An 18,362-nucleotide genomic window follows, 5' to 3' on the forward strand; every position below is an offset into this window, starting at 1 on the left:
TTTGATGATTATTAAGAGCAGGAGAGTGGACTAAATGAACATCTGGTCTGCCACAGTGCCTCCCCGTCCCCATTTACAGACATGAACGAGCCTGACCCAGAGACCTAGGGACTGCCAGCTGTATTTGTATCCATAAACACACAACCAGAACACGGGAGAAAGGAAATCACATCAAGAGAACAGACCCTTCAAATGAGAAAGAAAACTGTCTTCTCCAAAGAAATTAGCAGTGACCTTTGTCTTTATATTTCTTTCAGTCACAGCTGAATTTTTTAGTTTAAGATTCCTAACAGGTTTTTAAAAATCTAAGATTATCACTTAACGTTATGTACGGATTCATATGACTACCACCTGGGATATAATATAAACCCATTAGGTCCTGCCCAATAAGTGCAAACTTGCTGAAGAACTGCAGAACCCATGCAGTTTACTCTTCATCAATTAGTACTTCTTTAATGCATCTCGCATTTCAATCGAGAGAGCAAAGCACATGCATATTAACCCACTATTCCCCATTCGGATATCTGTAAGAGTGAACTGAAAGATGCTGAGCCAAAAAATGCACATCCCTCAATAGAATCAGCACGTGCCTGTTTGTCTTCAAAACACTTTTCTCTGCATTAGCAAAGCAACATTTGCACAGGCAGGTGAGGCCTCCAGCTCACCCTAGAAGGGGCTCGAGCAGTCTGAAGCACAAGTTTATAGGCTCTGTCCCTACAGAAATCTGGCCTGCGGCTCCATAGCCATGGGGGACCCTATAGAAGCAGCACACAGAGATCAGGGCATCGGCCAAAACGCTGGTAACGTGTTATATTTGACTATATTTATGTAAAAAAGCATAAACTATTGCTGCTTCCAGCACAGCTTGCATTCTGCAGGGAGGCTGCGAACTTTCCAGCTAACTCAGTCCTCTAGCTTAATTCAATTACAACCACAGCAACCAAGCACAACTTCTACCCCTTGACTTTTTTTATACTATTAGCGATTTTAAGACTCACGAAAAGAAGCGGCCTGGCAGGCCTGGACACTTGGATGGTTCCACGTGCCACAAGGCAGAGTGTGTGAGCAAAGATAATGCAAAAGCTCCTGCGGCTGTCCACCCGGTGACACCGTGTTTTAACGGAGCCCAAAGTTCGCAGCCTGAGGATGCTCAGCACACCGCCTGATTTTCAGACAGGCCGAGCATTTGCCTGCACAGTCTCTGTTGATTCCCTTTGGGCACTTGTTCTTGCTAGCAACGTTTCAGCGATGGCAGATGAAACGACTGGTGCACTTCACGCCACGGTGATGAACAGTTTTCACTGCAGCCCTGGACAAATTCAGAAAAAGCAGGTTTGCCTGCTGGCCAGGCTGCTGTTTGGTCCCCAGTAGTGCAAATTTAAATTGCTTTGTTAGTGTTGGGTTTTTTCCCTAAGTTGCTTTGACTGAGGCTTGTCTGAGTATTTCCAGAAAAGATCTGAATCATCTTTTGGGGGACCTCAACAGATTGCTGACAGAGCACCAAACCATTTCATTGCACAGACGGATGCAAATTTCTTTCCATAGAGTATGTCACATATGTCACATCCGGCTCAAGACAAGTAAGAGGAGAGACAAACATCCTCCTACTCTTTTAGAATAATAATAGCAATATAACCTTTTCAGTTAGAGAAGCACCTTAGAGAAGACATCCTTAAAAGAAAAGCACAGTGAAAATAACTCTCTGAGTAATATACCTCAGAAAACCTGTACCCTCCAATAACCTTCACAGAGCAGCAGATGAGGAGGCACAGAGAAATTAGAGGAAGAGGAGCTGGGTGCATTTTTTATCTGCTTTAAGAATCTGGGGCAGAGAAAACTGTTTTTCAACCAACAGGCAGCACAGATGATATTTATGAAAAGTATGACAGGTTAATTCCCACTGTGGTTGTATATAGACACTTCTGGTTGATTATAGAAAGTCAGAACACAGATGTTGAAAAGCAGTATTTAAACTCTACCTAAAATGTTCTTAAACCTCCATTAATATATGCTGGGCAGGAATATAGTCCCCAAAGGCTGCCATTTTAATTAGAAATCCAACAGGAAATGCTGCCTGATGACAGTTATCAAGGCAAAAATCCCCAGAGCTGGAGCCAGCGAGAAAGAGATTCGTACAGTTCTTTTAGGGGTATAACATTATATTATAATAATAATAGTAATAAGAATAGTTTGACAGTGATGTTTAATGTTCAAGCAAAATACGAGGGTGTTATACAAAAGTGCTGCTGTCCCCCCTGTGCCCCAGAGACACGTCACCAAGCTGAAAACGTAAAGGGGAGTCTCTCTTCATATTCACAGTATGGGGCTTTGCTGGCCTTGAAATCAATCTTCACAACTTTGACACCCTCAGTTTGCAACAAACCCACAGCAACCAGGCCACCAAAAGGCAAAAGATATTAGGAAGTGCTTTTAAAAGGCCCCACTCTTCTACAGCCAGGTTTTTATCCTTTTTCCCCTGAAAAGGAAGAGGCATTTCATACCAAATACTCGTCTGTCAGTGCCGGAAGGGACCCAGACACCGCCAAGGTATTGCAAGATGCTTGCACAAATATTAACAAAATCCTAACTAAACCTTTTCTTCTTGCTGCATCACACGATCAGAAAGTATTTTGTTGGTGTTTCTCTCCCAAAAAGCACAATGCATGATAGAATTATTTAAACAAGGCTACTTGCTCTGGCCCAATTTTGGATATTTTCCTTCTGAAATGGCTTTGCTGCTACATCTATTCAACTTTTCCTACTAATCCTGATGGGAATGGGACCCACCACTCTCTCCGGATTCACTCCTCTCTTGGCCTCCTTCACACCAGTGAACACAAAGAATCACTTCACCCGCTTCAGTTGAAACCACAACTGAACAAGGTCAAACCACATCAGATGTGGAGCCCAGCTGCTCCAGAAAACTCTCTTTGGCAGCACCCAGGATCAGTTAATTCAGAAAAAGGCCTAAGAACTTCCCATCAGGCAGAGGGATGCTAACCCAGCTCCTTGGAAGACTTCACCTGAATGTGTAATAGCGAGAGATTGATTTAAACTTGGAAGCAGGAGTGGTTTTTAACCTTCCAAAGCTCTTGTCTACCTTATAACTCTGGATATACTTATAGCTCACACAAACATCCACCCTGCCCTTGAATTGTGCTGTCTGTGGAAGCAGCTCTGATGTCTGAGTACACGCTGTCTGAAAGAACCTTTCCCTGAATGCATTTGGAATTTGCTGCCTTTTCAATTTCATTGACTGCTCCATTTCTTTCCTGAATACGGCAGGAAAAATATATACAGCCCTCATCTTTTTTCTAGTTCACTTATTACTTTACAGGCTTTTTCTCTTCGCCTTAGAGGAAAGAATTTCAAACTTTTCATTTATTCCAGGTTCTCAATCATTCTCATCAGTTTTCTCTGAATCCACTTTACTCCTACAGTGCAGAAGTAGCCCAAGTAATTCAAACTGGGATATTTTTATCCTCAGTTATGCTATGATGGTCATTTATATTATTTTTTAATGCTTGCCTCCACCCTGTGCTCCCTCAATCCCCCTTCTGCTTTTCTATCCCCTCCAGCAGAGAACCAGACAGTAAGAAGCTATACAGAAGCAGCTTCTATAAAGAAGCTATACGATGAAACAGAAATGGAGCTGCTTTACCAGTTCAGCCTTACTCTGCTCGGCTTCTTGTTCAGCTTTAAAAGAAACCGAGTCCTCTGGGAATTCACTCCATAACCTGCTGGTTCTCCCTCTCCTGCCTTGCCCTCTGCAGTGTGGATCATTCCTGAGCTTCTGCGGCCGTGTCTGACTGAACGACACCTCATTGCTGCCAAAGCCCCCAGTCCAGTGGTAGGAAAATTTGCCCACATCAGTGTAAGAAGAAATGGCCAGAAGAAATGACAGTAGCAGCACTGAAAAATTACCAGTGGAAATGAAGCACATGGAAATGACAGCATTGATCATTCTTTCCAGTCCCCTAGCAGCTCGCTGCTGCAGCACAGCCTGCCTTGTCAATACCTCGGAATATTTATTCAGAGAAATTAAGTCTGGGGTAGAATCTGCCTTACCTCTGTGACTGGCTGGGCTTTACAAGAGCTATTTCTACAGGCGCTATGTCTACAAAGGCTACAGAATAAGTACATAGAGGCTATATTTACACCAGAAGGTAAGGAATAGACTCCAAGCAAGTGATAGGTATGCGGAGCCAGCCTCACGCCACACGCTTTTCCATCCCTTGCGGTGGCTGGGGCTGTAGCACCAGCTCAAAGCATCAACCCAGAATCAAGAAAGGCTGACACTGGTTTTTCCCCCCCAAAAACGAGTACTAATAGAGCGGTAAAACTGCAACACAGGGCTAGATTTCTGCCCTAGAGAGCAAGCCATGCTGTAAGAAGGGACAGAGAAGGGACCGGTACAGCGCTTCAGTGGTTTGCATTTACTGTAATGAGTGTCTTTTCCATGAGCACTTCTAACCTAAGGCAGAATTATTATTAAGTGTCAGTGGTGATTATAACTGAAGCCGAATCCCTGACCCCAGAAAGCCTTGGCAGAGCAAGAAATGTGAATCAGGACACAAGTCAGGCAGAGGATGGAGATGCCAAGAGCAGCTGCAACATATGGGATCAGGCAAGGAGAACAAGCAGGGCAGCAGGGACATTCTTCCTAGCCAATGTGAAAATACTCATTTCAGAAAGCTTTAGTGCTGGGACTACACGATTCTCTGCTTTAAATAATACTATTGGCTTCTTTCTTTGCATTCACGGTGCTTTCCCCTCCACTAAGTGAACAGGGAGTTAAGATGCAGACCGGGAGCTCTGCTTGAGCAACACACGGTAAGAAATGCTGCTTGGAAACCCACCCTCTGGCAAACTTGACCCTTCTCAGGCTGCTGCCATCCCGGCAGTGTGAGAAGGGGTGGTGGGATGCTTGAAAATGACAACAGAGCACAGGGTGAAGCAAACACAGGGCACCAGACTTGAATCTCTTCAGATTTCAAAGCCTGAATGGGAGAACCCAGATATGAGTTCGGTTCACTAGTTTAGGGCTCAGCATGAATTCAAAACCGTGGGATCTGACTTCCCAGTTCCATGTCTGATACAGTTGAAATCTCGCAAGATGAAAGATTTTGCATCCTTTCACCAAAATATCATCCTCTGGGTTCATAGCACCATCATATTTCAGAATTCTGTGCACATGGTGGGCAGCTGGTGAGACATGGGAACCGCACTGTAGTTTCTCTTCGTGACCACCTACGAACCAGTGACTTCCTCAGGAGAATTGGCTCTGAAGCACACAGATGGGTGTGGGCACTCTGAAGAGCGGTAAACAAAACAATCTGAGGGATCAAATATATCACAGTCCCCAGCAGGGAGACTGAAAATGGAAGGGAGTTGGGAAGAGATGTCTGATATCCTAGTTATTAGTTTGGATCTCCCTAAAACCCCAGGCACCTCGACCTCTGGAAGAATTAAACTGGTGTCTAAATTTTTAACAAATGATTGGTATTTGAATCTGAGCTATCTAAGAGACAAGAGATTATCTGAACTTTAGGATTTCATTAGGGATCCATCTCCCATCTGTAGATTAAATGCCATGGGGGGTACAAACACTTTTGACAAGACTAATGAGACGGAATTTGGCAATTGTCTCTCCTTCAGATCTGCCAGATGTCAGGAGGGAGGTGAGAAGGCAAGTGTTGAGGATCATCAGGGATGGGAGGCATGGAGTAGAACGTACTGTGATGCAATTAGGGAAAACCCTAAATGGAACATCAGGGGAAAATCCTGATTGTAAGGCTCCTTGGGCAGCAGCTAAAGGAAAGGTAGGAAGACTCATCACTTAGGGCATCAGAAATCAGAGTTGCTCTGGAGTACAGGAGGTTTCTGCGAGGATCTGCACTTGCACTTGTGTCTGCCCAGCCCAGCGTATCCTCACTATGACTCAGGACACCCAAGGTGACCTGGCACATCCTTCTGTCGCAAAAGACATAAAGGGAAGACCAGGCCAGCGACAAAGACAAGTGTCTGGCCAGTATGTCCCATCACCCTCCAGCAAGCCAGCTGGGCTTTGCTAAGTTGTCAGCCTCATACACATGAATATATATTTGTACACAAGATGAAAGGATGTCTCCAGCAGAACTGATGACCACAGATGACCTCCCTCTGCCACCGCTCCAGGAATCAAGCGTCTCTCTCCCCGGTCAGCCTGTGAACTGGCCAACAGTGCTCTCCTGTATTTACCGACTGCGGGAGCTCAGTTCTTCCCACCTGGCTTCCAGTCTTCCTGGCAGTCAGCAGAAACGCACACAGCTTGCCGTGCTGCTCCCAGGAGGCTCCGGACCAAGGACTCGGAGCACTCGGCTGCCCTCGCAGTCCAGCCCCCCAGCCAGCCACCTGGTCTGCCACATTTCCTTGGCTTTTAACAGAGTTATGCACTAACCCCCCTCACACGGTTATGTCCCAGGCTCGTTTCCCCACTCCCACCCCGGCTTGCTTCCTGGCCCTTTCTCCTGTCACTTTTCTGATGCCACTGCTGGCATCTGGAGCTGGCAGCTGCCTCCGATCCATCAGTGCGTCCCCTTTTCTGTGCCAGCTATCAATTAAGCCGGCGCATTGGTGCAACCTTCCCACCTACTCGGCTCCAAAAAGCAACCCACGGTGCACTGAAGTGCCAGGCTCAGAGGCGAGGAGCCGCTTGTTAGCTGTCAGACAGGGTCAGCTCTGACCAGCTGCACACAAGTGATGGGAGCGAGAAGCCACTGTGTGCAGTGCTGATGCCCAGCCCTCATGCTGAGGAAATGCCGTGTCTGGAATTAAATATGCTCCGTCCTTTTTAGCTTGGTGGTTCCACGTCAATCACTGCGGAAATATCCTCCCCCTCCTCATCTGTTTGAAAGATCTCTCCACAAAATAGTTTCTCCCCCTTTCCAAAATAGTTTTGGGGTGGTGTCCTACAGTTCATGTCTTCCCTAGGAAGGAGAGAACTTTTCTCTAAATGACCAGAAAAATTGCTAGCTAATCAAAACAGGTACTGCTTCACTCAAACGACTGATTGTAGCACTGGCTCTAGTCCCTTCTCTCACCCCATTAGCTGATCAGGGTCAAACGCTGGGCTCTGAGGCTGCTTCCCCTCTGTCTGGCCAGATGCTGCAGAGGTAGGAAGGAAAGGCTGAAAGCCTGTTGCCAGCAATCGCTCAGGCTGGGGCGACATTTATCAGGCAAGGAAAGGGCAGAGCAGTCCACGCTTTCACCCTCAGGAGCTTGCCGCACTGCACTTGCAGAGCACAGCAGGTTTGCTAGAATACAAAGAGCAGGGAAGCTGGAGCAGTCCAAGCCTCCCCGGGGCTGCGCAAATCTCACCAAGGCCCACGGGTATTTGGTGGGGTTATGATCCTACTCTGACCGGTAAGGTCCCCCCTCCGTGGTGCTATTGATATCCAGACTTGAGCAAAGTCAGCAGAGATATGTCTGCAATTTTGTGTAATGCTGATGAACCTTTAAAAGCAGGAGGGATGGCTTTCTCATGAGTGTGCACGGCTGGTTTAGCGGGTGCACTGCTGCAGACAGGCTGGGAGAGCTTCCCTTTGCAGCAGTAGATGGAAAGCTGCTGCCAGCTGCTGCAGGTCCCCAGTCAGCACTCTGTGCAGCACGTCCACAGCTGAAGGCTGTAGATAAGGGGAGAGTGGCTTGCGATAAGGTTGCTTTTAAAGGAACCATCTCCTGTAGGAGCTTGCAGCACGCTGCGCCTCAGGAAGGGGGGAGGAGGGAAAGGAGAAAGGCCAGAGGAACATGTTCCAGCCTGGCTCCAGACCTCATCATCTGCATTCCCAGCACTCCCAGCGAGCCAGGATAGAAACCGAAGGGTTTTTCCATCTTCCTAAAATGGGTTGCGTTCTTCCTTCCCTGCCAGCTACTAAAATGACCTTGAAGAGGGCAAGGAGAGGGGTGAAAACCTGTATATGAGAAGCAGCAGGATCATGTGCTTGCATCTCATCTCTAGCAACATTATTGCCTGGGTCGTTCCTCGGGTTCCCCCAAAGCATCGCTGCGCTGTACCCCCATGCACTCATGGAAGGCAGCAAAGCAGGACGGAGCTGCAATCTGCTCACTGCTGCATGCTCCCCCCTCTCTCTCGTTGTGGATAGGAGAGCTCTCCTTTGGCGTTCCGTGCTGCAAAAGCCAATCTCTTCCCCCTGGCAATGCAAAAAACACCTCTCCACTCTCTGGCCCACTTAGTCTCTGGGGCCAAAAGCACAGTGAGACCCTGGCTAAGCACAGCAATCTACAGCATTGAAAGTAATCAATATCCTTCACGGTATACAAGACAACGCTACAAGATGAACATCTCAGAAAAAGCGACAAGGTATTGCTACCTGACACATTTGAAGCTTATCTGACAACAGCCCTTGAAGATGGAACAGACAATTCTGTGCCACACAGACCAGATGATGCAGTGGGCCTTCCCTATCTCTCATTGCTACCGTCTCATATCTCAGAAGCCCTCTTCATTCCGCTTTCCTCCCACTCTGCTGGCCTTCCTCCTGATTCCTTTTGCATTCCAGAGTTGGACTGGGCCTGCCTTACGTTCAAAACAAAATACAAGTATGTCTTTGGAGGGAAGAGAGCTAAAGGGAAAAGTTCTTATCTGTCCTACCTCATACCTACAAGCTGGAGGTGATTTACCAGCTGAAAAAGGTGGTTGGTAAGATGCCTGTGCATCCTGGCGGGATCAGCTTTGGGCAAGTGCTGGGAGTGCAGAGGAGCAAGGAGGCTCTGTCACAGGCCAGGCTTGTCTGAGCTCTGGGATGTGTTGTAACAACTTCAGGAAGACTTATAAGTGTGGTGAATTTAGGGGGATGTTGCATCCTTCTAGCACCGAAAGAGAGGAGCTTTCTCAGTGCCACGGTCACATCGATGTGTCTCATCTCCCCTAGGGACACTCTGCTACGTGTACAAATCAGTTAGAGCTGGGCCGAGTAGACAGGACTAGTTTTGGGTGGTGGTGATAAGAAGATGACCAAAAGCTCTTTCTCTGCTCACAATCTCTCATTGGCGATCACTGCTGGGCCCTGACAGCAGTCTCCGGACTTTGGCTGCACCCAGTTTGTTTAATTAACTACACAATTTCAGCTTAATTCTTAGTAGCATCAGAAAAGCCAGGCACACTGTGGGATAAAGTGGAATTAGAGGATGTTTGGGCGATGCATACTGGAGAGGAATTTAATCAACCCTATTTGAGGGACAGCCTCTCCAAACTGGGCTGCAGCGAGACAGAGCAAATCAAGGGGAATTAACACCCGGCAGTTTGCTGGGTGAAAAGAAAAAAAAGTATATAAATGAAAAAACACACAAACACAGCTGCTGCATCTTAACTGCTCTCCACCCCCTCCAGGGACTTGAGGAAGAGCAGGCCTGTCAGCTGCTTTAAGGGACATTATCCTCACTGTTTCTTCCCAGTGTTTACAAGGAAACGCTGTTGCTGCTTGTTTGATTGCTTGTCACTGCCAGCACACAGAGAGGTTCTGCAGAGTTCACCCTCCACGGGCTCCACCACGCGATGGCTGAGCCAGACCTAACGTGATCCTGGGCAAGGGCAGACCTAACGTGACACCATCCTCTGCTGTGCTCATCTACCTCGGTGACCCCAAGTCAGCAGGTCACGGGAGAGGAATTAGATACGTCACAGAATGAGAAAATAAAGATATATATGTCCCACTTTGGTTTAGGGCTCTGTTTCTACAGAAGAGTAGAACTGTGTTCCTTGGCCCTGGAGGGTACTGAGCAGAGAAGTAGATGTTTATGTGGGATTGCTCAGGGTCTATGTCAGAGCAGATCCCAGGCCTAATGGCACCTCAGAAGCATGAATGAACTGCAGCTGTGTAAGATCTGTGAGGTGACTACATTATTATCTTCATTTTATGGAAAAGAACATTGTGGTACTCCAGGCATGTGGCTTATCCTAAGCCCAGAAGGAAGCTAGAGGAATAATTCTGGTGTCTCTTTTTTCAGATCACATCTCTTACTTTCTTTTTCCAGCTGTCACGAAAGCAGAATGCTTCCCAAGATTGGGCTCTCCCCGATTTCTGGCTTCTCCCTCATAAATACTGGATGAGCAAACGGCAAAGATAAAATCACCAGCAGCTCAGCAGGGAACTGCCTGCTACACGGCCATACCAAGGTACATAGGGCAACCATTGCCATTTCACATTGTCAGGGAAAATAATTTCCTCTTCAGATTAAAAAGCCAAAGAGCAAAGTCTTCGTTCCCCTTTCCGTCCGTACACCCAGCGTCCGTCCCTGGCAGCACTGCTGAGTCACACTGGGACTCGCTCCGGAGCCTTGGGCTGCTCTGCGCTGCGGGACCGACGTGCCATCAATCCGCGGGGAAAAGCTCCAAACAAGGGGCCACAAAGAAATGTTTTTCTCAGCTTCTGTGATTAAAAAAATCCAGTCACTGGGCACTGATCGGGGAATGGGGAAAGTATAACTCAGATTTATCTGAAAGCATCAAAAAAGTAAAGCACTTTTACTTTCTTGAACATAAGAGAGTCACAGCGGGTAAGGTGGCAGCACAGTGAGCTTGGGCTGAAGATTTTTGTTCTGAAGTTTATCTTTAGTCTGCAAGGAATTTGCATGTGTCACTAGACTAAAATACTGTGTGTGCGGTGCAACCCATTTCAGAAGTGCCAGGGGAAGGAGAGTGGGCATATTAATGAAAAGCATGGCAATTACCCTACTTTCTTCAATTTTATGGCACATTCTTGTTGAGGAACTTCTGGCCAGGCATTATCCAGCTCACAGGTGGCAGCTGCTGTTCTGCAGGACTTCTTGCTTACAGAGGGGAGAAGACAGAAGGGAGGACTAGTTACCAGAATATCTATTGCCATGTGGGAGCAGAGAAGGTAACAGACGCTGGAAGAAAAGAGAAGAAGGGGACAGGCGTTCCTTGGAACAAAAAACTGGGGTGAAGATCAGCACCATCAACACCACTTTGGAATTGTTCCCTGGTGAAGTGGTGCTGAATGAAATGAATAAAAAAAATTCAGGTACTAAGGTCATAGATGTACTTCCAAGTCTTTTTCCAAGAAGGTAATAAGGAAATTTTTGCCATGTATTGTAAAGATATTTCAGAAATATTTTCCATTCTAATGTGACTCTGTGAATGTGGAAATTGTCTCACCCGTTCCTCTAGTCCTTGGGGTACTCCTGTTTAATCAAAGCTGGGAGAGGGAGGAGTTAAAGTAGAAGAGGAAGCTTAAAAATATGCATCCTTATGAGAAAAGCAAGAATAAAATGCCATCTCTCAGCTGTGAAAAAGTTACCACATTGATTTCTGCTTCATAAAAATTAGGTTAAGTTGAATGCATTAAGCTGGCAAACTGGATAATTGCATGTCCTGAAACTGTCTTCGAAATGGCTCTTTTCACAGCGGTGCTCAGAAAATAACTCCATCAATAAGGCTCTTGCCCACTAAACCTTCGCACCTCTCTGTGCCTTGCTCAGGAGCGAAGTTTGTCCTTCCCCAGAAAGACGACTTCTTCCTTTCACCACAAACTAGTGGAGAAAGTAAGGCTGGTTTGCATTACATCCGCATATTTCTGGCAAGAAGAAAAGAGAGTGAAAACCAAACATGTTCTCAGGGCTGGGGCTTTCCAGCTCCGGTTACCCACACATGGTGTGCTGCAGAGTCTTGCACTGCGCCTGGCAACGTTTTCTCTGGAGTGGAAGTGAGAACTGCTCAGAGGCAAAGCCTGGCCTTGGGTTTTGCTGCCCTGCAGAGGAGCTTTCCTTCCTTCCCCAGCCCGTCTCAGCAGGGCCAGGCCGTTCCAGCCAGCCAAGCCCTCACGCAGCCCCATCCTGCCCTTCTGCATGGTTCACATCGCCCTTTTCCCCTTCCTCGGTGCACAGCAGCTTTGAAAGGCAAGCACTTCCCTTCGGCTACCTTGTTTGCACAGCAACGCATACGAATTCTTCAACTCACAAAATTATCCAGCGGTGGTGCTGGAGCCTGAGATCTGAACGCTGCACGCCATCCTACTGAGCTTTGTCTGGGAGAGGGATTCAGGTTTCTGCTCCGCCCTGAGCTCCACAACACAACAGCACTTGCGACATGGTTTTGCGCCTACAGACAGGGAGTGTATTGATAATTGGTTGTTCTGTCCCGCCATCCCCATCCACTTCCTAGAATAAAATGGATCAGGTAGGTACCTGCTGCTGCGGATTCCTCTGGTGTCCGGTGGTGCCTCAGAGAGCCCAGCAGCTTCGAGGGGAAGACAAGCAAAGCAATCCAGACAGAAGAAACCACACACATATATAAAGAGTTGTTCAGGTACAGATTCTTCTCCAGAATCTAACCCCTTAATTATGGCAGTGAGTGGGGTATTTTTCTCTTCCCGCTGGCAGAGTTTTGCTGTCCCTTCCACTCCAACTCCAGCAGGAGCAGCTGTTCGGGTCCCCACCTGGCACTTGCCCAAGCACTGGCTCAGAGCACAGGAGGATGCTCTGCGGGAGACGAAGGAACTGACTTCAATCTCTCGGCAAAAAGCAACACCACACTGCCATCCTCTTTCTAACACTCAAAAATCCCCTTTTCTTCCTTCCCCACTAACCAAGTTGATTTTTTTTTTTTTCCATGGTCCTATTTGGCCCAAGCTCCTGCTTCATTCACACAGCTCACAGATTCGGCACGTTCCTTTCCAACCCTGTCTCGCTACATATAAAAAGTGAGCCGAGGAAATGCTGTTCTCTTCAGCTACCTCATTAAAGTTTTTCACTAGATATGAATGCAATCAATAGTGCCTTCCTGGAAGAAGCTTCAACAAGAGGAGCAATTAATTTGCTACCACTTTCCAATGTGCCTTGGAGACACTGGCCTTAAAGTACAGAGTGAGTTTGGCAGAACATGATTCCCATACTGCTAAAAGACAAAAACCAGACTTGGCGCTGGATCAGCAACCCGAATGGTAACAGAATCTCCCACTGAACGGCTTCAAAAGCTGTATCAGCTGTCCCTAACCTCACCACTATCTTTTCCTTAAGCTTCGCAGTCAGAGCACAGGGTCGTCAAGACCCCTCTTTCTGTTTGAACGTACTTCATATAGGTCACAACACCTCATCTGTCACCTATATGACACAACACGGCAGGCTGTGTCGATACGCTGGGGGCCCAGCGTCTCTATATCGCTGGAGCACGCCCCACCACTAGAGTGTGTAGCCTCCGTGATATTACATCTCAGAAAAGAACACTGATTGCAGGAGGAATCCTCATGCACTTCTCCTTTGAGGACCCTCTGTTATTGTATCACCACAGCAATAATAAAGCCTGCCAGAAATCCCCCTCCAAAAACAATGGCCTGAAGAAAAATGACAAGCGGCTGGCAAGATATGGGCACAGAGCTGCAGGCAGCTGGTGCTGGCAGAGAAGTACAGAGACGTGAGCTCCCCAAAAGGCAAACCCACCACCACGTCCAGAGAAGGGACATATAAGGAGCAGGCTAGAGGAGTCTGAGGGAAGAGGAAAGCAAAAGGCTGGAGCAGCGACCAGCTATCACAGTGATTAGACATCATCAGGAGAGCAGCCTATCTCTTTTCAAAAGCTTTAGAAAACCCTAGACTGACGGCCTTTCTGATACAGAGAACCAGAGGATGAGCACAGGCAAGACCCCTTATTATTAATAACACGTCTTGCGCCCTGGTCAGTGGGGCTCTCAGTCCAGATGTGGGGGGAATTTAACCCCCTTGCTGCAGCTATGCGGAGCCTGAGGCTCACCAAGGCCAGTCCCCCAGCTGATTTTGTCACACAGGCACCTGTCTGCTAAGAACAGATTAGAGAAAAAGCATCCATGAGAGAGCAAATGCTTGCTACACGCTGGATCTGAACTACTGACCTAGAGACAAATGGCTCCATGCCCTAATCCCAAGCCCTCAAGCTATCGATTCCCCCTATCATACCATCCTGGTGACAGAAGACACATTAAGCACTGCCAGAAGGTGACTGTAAAAAAAATATAAGGCTTTTTCCTTTTTATGGCAACCCCTGTAGCTGCGCAGCTATTCAAATATTTGCCTGGCTCCTTATAATTCATTATAACCCATTTTTTATGGTATTCTCTTTGAAACTGTACTCCCATTGCCCAGGTGGGAAACTTCATTTGCATTGTAGCAGTAGAACTTCCTGTTAAAGAGAAATTCTACCAGAAAACTTTCTCAGGTTTCTTTCTTCTGAAAGATAATATGGCGCAGGGCAGAGGATGGGTCACTTGGGCATGGGCAACTGAGGGAGAATGCAACATCTGTACAGGAATGGAGAACATCTGTCTCCTCCTGTCGGCTATCCTCCCTCTGCAAGGATATTATGCTGCACAAGTGAAAACTGTTCAACGAAAAAGACTGTGGTGAAATCTTGAACGACCTTCTCATATGTGAACGAGAGTTTTTTGCCATTGATTTCGGTGTAGCTGGGATTTTCTCTACAAGGAAAAGATGCTCGAGCTTTGGGTCACTTTGTGCAATGAGAATAAAAATCACTGTAACTTGCATGATGGTTCTAATAAGCTCCAGTAATGACATTAAAGACAAAAGCTTGATAATGCTGCCTTCAGAAATGAGGTAATGCAAATTTAGGAAGAAACTCAGCCCATTCTCCCCCTCCCTGACACATTACCAGTGTTTGTTGAGTCTGATTTTACTCAAGGGTGGCCAGAGGTTTTAATGAGTTACTCTCGTGGGTCTGTCTTGCTATTTAACATGACAGAATTGCAAATCATATCGATAAAAAAATCTGCTAAGCTATTTTGAACTGCTTATGGAATGGGACCCTGCTGTGCTGCTTGAGAATAATCATTTTGCCGAGCTCCTCCCCTCTCAGGATCCAGTTATGGATTTGGCCTAACATTACATCCCCCAGGCCGCTAGCCACATTATTTTAATTTAATTTAAGGAAGGCTACAAATAGGTCAGAAGAAACTGAGGGAATTAGCTGTTCAAATCCAATAGAAAATCAATTGGGAGCCATATTCTCACAGTCTTTGGAAGCTCTCTCCTAGTCCTTCCACATGGGTCGTGGAGTCTTCGAATCAATTCTCTGAATATCTTTGAATCTTCTTAAAAGTGACGTCATCTTTTAGGTGATGTAATCCGAGCCCAGTAACGGCGCTGAGAAGATGCATTCCCTCAGTTCTACAACTTCTATGTAATATGGAAAGTCAGGGGAAGGAAAGGACAGCATTTGGGAAAGTTTTCATTGATGTAATAGTTTGAAAATCACCTTTTCTTCAGGTTTCAGTTGCAAAAATTGGAAACTATATTTTTTCTGACAAAAATCTGAAAAAAATCCACTCATGATAATGTTATCATTGTGCTATGTATCAAACCCAGTTAGTTCCTTTCCTTCCCATCATGAGCCCTTATATAGATCCCGAAAGAAAAATATTTTATCTTAGCATATGTGCTATTTCAAAACCAATTTATAGGAGTAGGATTTCACTGTTGTCCCAATAAATGTTTCTTGTTCACAAGTCAAAATAGTTTGATCTTAAATGTAAGTTACTGCATCCTGGCACCCAACACAGGGTGAGATGCTGTACATAAAATAGTGAAAACTCAGCAAATCAATCTTAGGGAAAAAAAAATGCAATCATTTTTGCCTGTGAAAACCTGAAGAGTTTTTTTCGTCTAACACTCACAACCTGAACTGCATTGGTTCATTTTGATTGACTATACGGATTACATGGTATTATTCTGCTTTTGTTCTTGCTGCTGGGTGACCTTGGGCTGAGGTTTGTAGCGTGTTAATGTTCAGAGTCTGCTTTTGTTTGACAACTTGCTCAGAGAAGACCCAACTCCCTGGCTCGGTGAGCGACAACGTGCCTCTGCGTTCACACGGTCAAGAACCACAGACCGACCCAGGCACCCTGAAGAGCTGCTGGGGTGGTTCGAAGGCTGAGACAACGAGAGCTTCCACGGGTATGACCACGGCATGACCGGGGTGCGCAAGTTCATTGCAAAGCAGGCAGCGCAGCTCCAGCCACAGACCGCGCCAGCCCTCCTGGATCTCTGCTTATGAACTGGTTAACTATCGCACACTGAAGTTTACAATACGATATTGAGGCAAGCTCGGCTCAAGCCAGCACGAGTGTGCCTTCCTACACTGCAATCAAGTTTCCCACTGCAGGGTAGATACGGCGAACACTTCAAAAAGTCTCTATTTATATTCTGCCCTACTGGTAAATTCATTTGTTGGACCATTCGTGCAAAATGGATAATGCAAATGAAACTGCTACATTTGGAATTAAGCTTATTTTCGTACTCCAGTGAACAGGAGAACGTTAGACTGTTTTTCTTTCTTTCTTTTTTTTTTTTTTTCTTTAGGGTGTTTGCCCAGCTGTAGCCCCCAGAGCTCTTGTTTCAGAGCTGGGGAGGATGTCAGAGTATCCTGCTGCTGAGCCACAATGGTGCAGGCACTTCAAACCACTTGCTCTCGAGCCCACAGCCTCACGAGTAGCGTTGATGTGGAACGGATGAGTGGCTGGCTGCTTTACAGCATTGCAGCCTCGGAGAAGGCTGCTCTCCTCACTGCAGGGTGAGTGATAAATCCATGCAGAGCATGGAAAATTGCAGGGGAAGAAACGGAGAGGCTCAGGGTGAACTCGGGAAGTAGCCACTTATCCCTGTACTCACTCAGAGGTACACTAAAGCACAGACGTAATGTTCACCTAGGAGGCAGAGGGAGGAGATTAACATCTCTGTGTGTACTGGATCCCCTTCTACTTCTTGTACAGGACGCGTAGTCTCAGCACTAGTCATAAGGAAGGAGCTAAGTTTCCCACGACACCAGTTTGTCTGCAAAGAGCCTATGAGAGAAGGAAACTACCAAGCAGATGAGACATAGGGTGAGATAGTGTGGGGAGCAAAGGAGACTTGAAGTTTTCAGCAATCCTCTCTCCCAACAGCCCTCCACCCCTTTTGTAAACCCAGAGTAGGTCTAGTGCAACACTGCTCCATCCTACAGAAATTAACACTTCTAGATCACCACTGCTGAGCTGTGCAGTTAGGAAAGATGAACGTGAACTTTCAGAGATGGATCATCTGTAGGCACTTCAAAGAGGCCTACAAAGAACTGTCAGTGTGGTTCCAGGGAGCACAAGCATTTACTTCCACACAAAGATGAAGCAGCACTTCTCTCCCCCATCTCCTCATTGCTTTGTAGCGTGCACTGACTGCACCAGCGACAAGGACCGACCCTTCTCTCTGCATCCCTCCCCCATTTGAGAAGGTGGAAAACCTAGCATCATACTCTCTCTGGGAAACTGCTGCTTGGGTTAAGCTCTGTTTGAAAAAAAGACTATCATGTTTGCTCTGCTGGGCTCTGCAATGCATAACAGCGTCTGCATTGCAGTGTCAAACTGCAATCCAACACCATCTGTCCCTTCCACTTGCAGCACTGCATCACTTCAGGGACTCTGCTCTTCGGGTGATGCAGAGAGTGTCCGGCTGTGCAGTCCCCTGGTACCCATGACAGGCAGCAAAAGGGAAAAACACCCCACCAATTCATGTTAGAGGACTGAAACTAGAGAAAGCTGCTCAGTGAAACAGTATGCAAAGCAAGACGGGAAAAGGGCGCTGATTTGCTTTCATTTTCTTATTTTTTAAAACAAGTTCAGTACACTCAACAGCAAATATACTTAAATTGTTTTCAGCCACCTTATGGAAAGTAAGTCATGGAGCAGAGACAAGCAAGCACGGAGCTCTGCGCTGCTGGGGCTACATGTAAATCTGTATGAAGGAGCTACTTGAACACCAGCCTAAGCCACCAACTCGCCTCTCCCAAGCGTGCCCAGATTAGAGGACAACAGACGTGGAGATATTTCATTGCTCTGCTCAGTCTCTGACTTACTGAGTCACACTGAGAAAGACACTTTTGCTTTATTTATCTCCATCTCTCTATGCACTTCCTGCCTGTCATGTTCTGAAGCAAATTAACTTCATAGTGAATTCTTCAAGGCTGTAGCTATCTCTCCCTATACATCTGTAGAGCACCTTGCACAATGTCATCCCAAAATTCAGCAAGGCATCATGCTTTGCTGTAAGTGAAGCATTCGCAAATTATAACACCACAAAGATGAAGCCTGAAATGTGTAAAGCATGCACCAGTGCTCTCCCTCTGAGTCTGTGATGCCCGGAGGAGGAAACGCTCCTGCTCTATCATGAATTAGCGTTCTGACAGCTGGGTGCAATCTAGCCATGACTTGCATGGCTGCTTTCCCTTCACGTTCCCAGGAGCACACTCTGCATTAGATCATGCTCTGCATCAGGCTCTGCTCCAAAGCAGAGGAGAAAGTACAGGGAGGAAGACAAAATTGCCT

The 18,362-nt window shown here is 46.7% G+C and overlaps 1 protein-coding gene across 1 annotated transcript in view; it reads right to left on the bottom strand.

Moving 5' to 3' along the window:
• Positions 1-18,362, bottom strand: part of HCN4 (hyperpolarization activated cyclic nucleotide gated potassium channel 4) — a 95,699-nt gene that overhangs the window by 47,670 nt on the left and 29,667 nt on the right. The window lies entirely within an intron of this gene.

Source organism: Patagioenas fasciata, chromosome 12 (genome assembly GCF_037038585.1).
Source record: "Patagioenas fasciata isolate bPatFas1 chromosome 12, bPatFas1.hap1, whole genome shotgun sequence".
Classification (NCBI taxonomy): Eukaryota; Metazoa; Chordata; class Aves; order Columbiformes; family Columbidae; genus Patagioenas; species Patagioenas fasciata.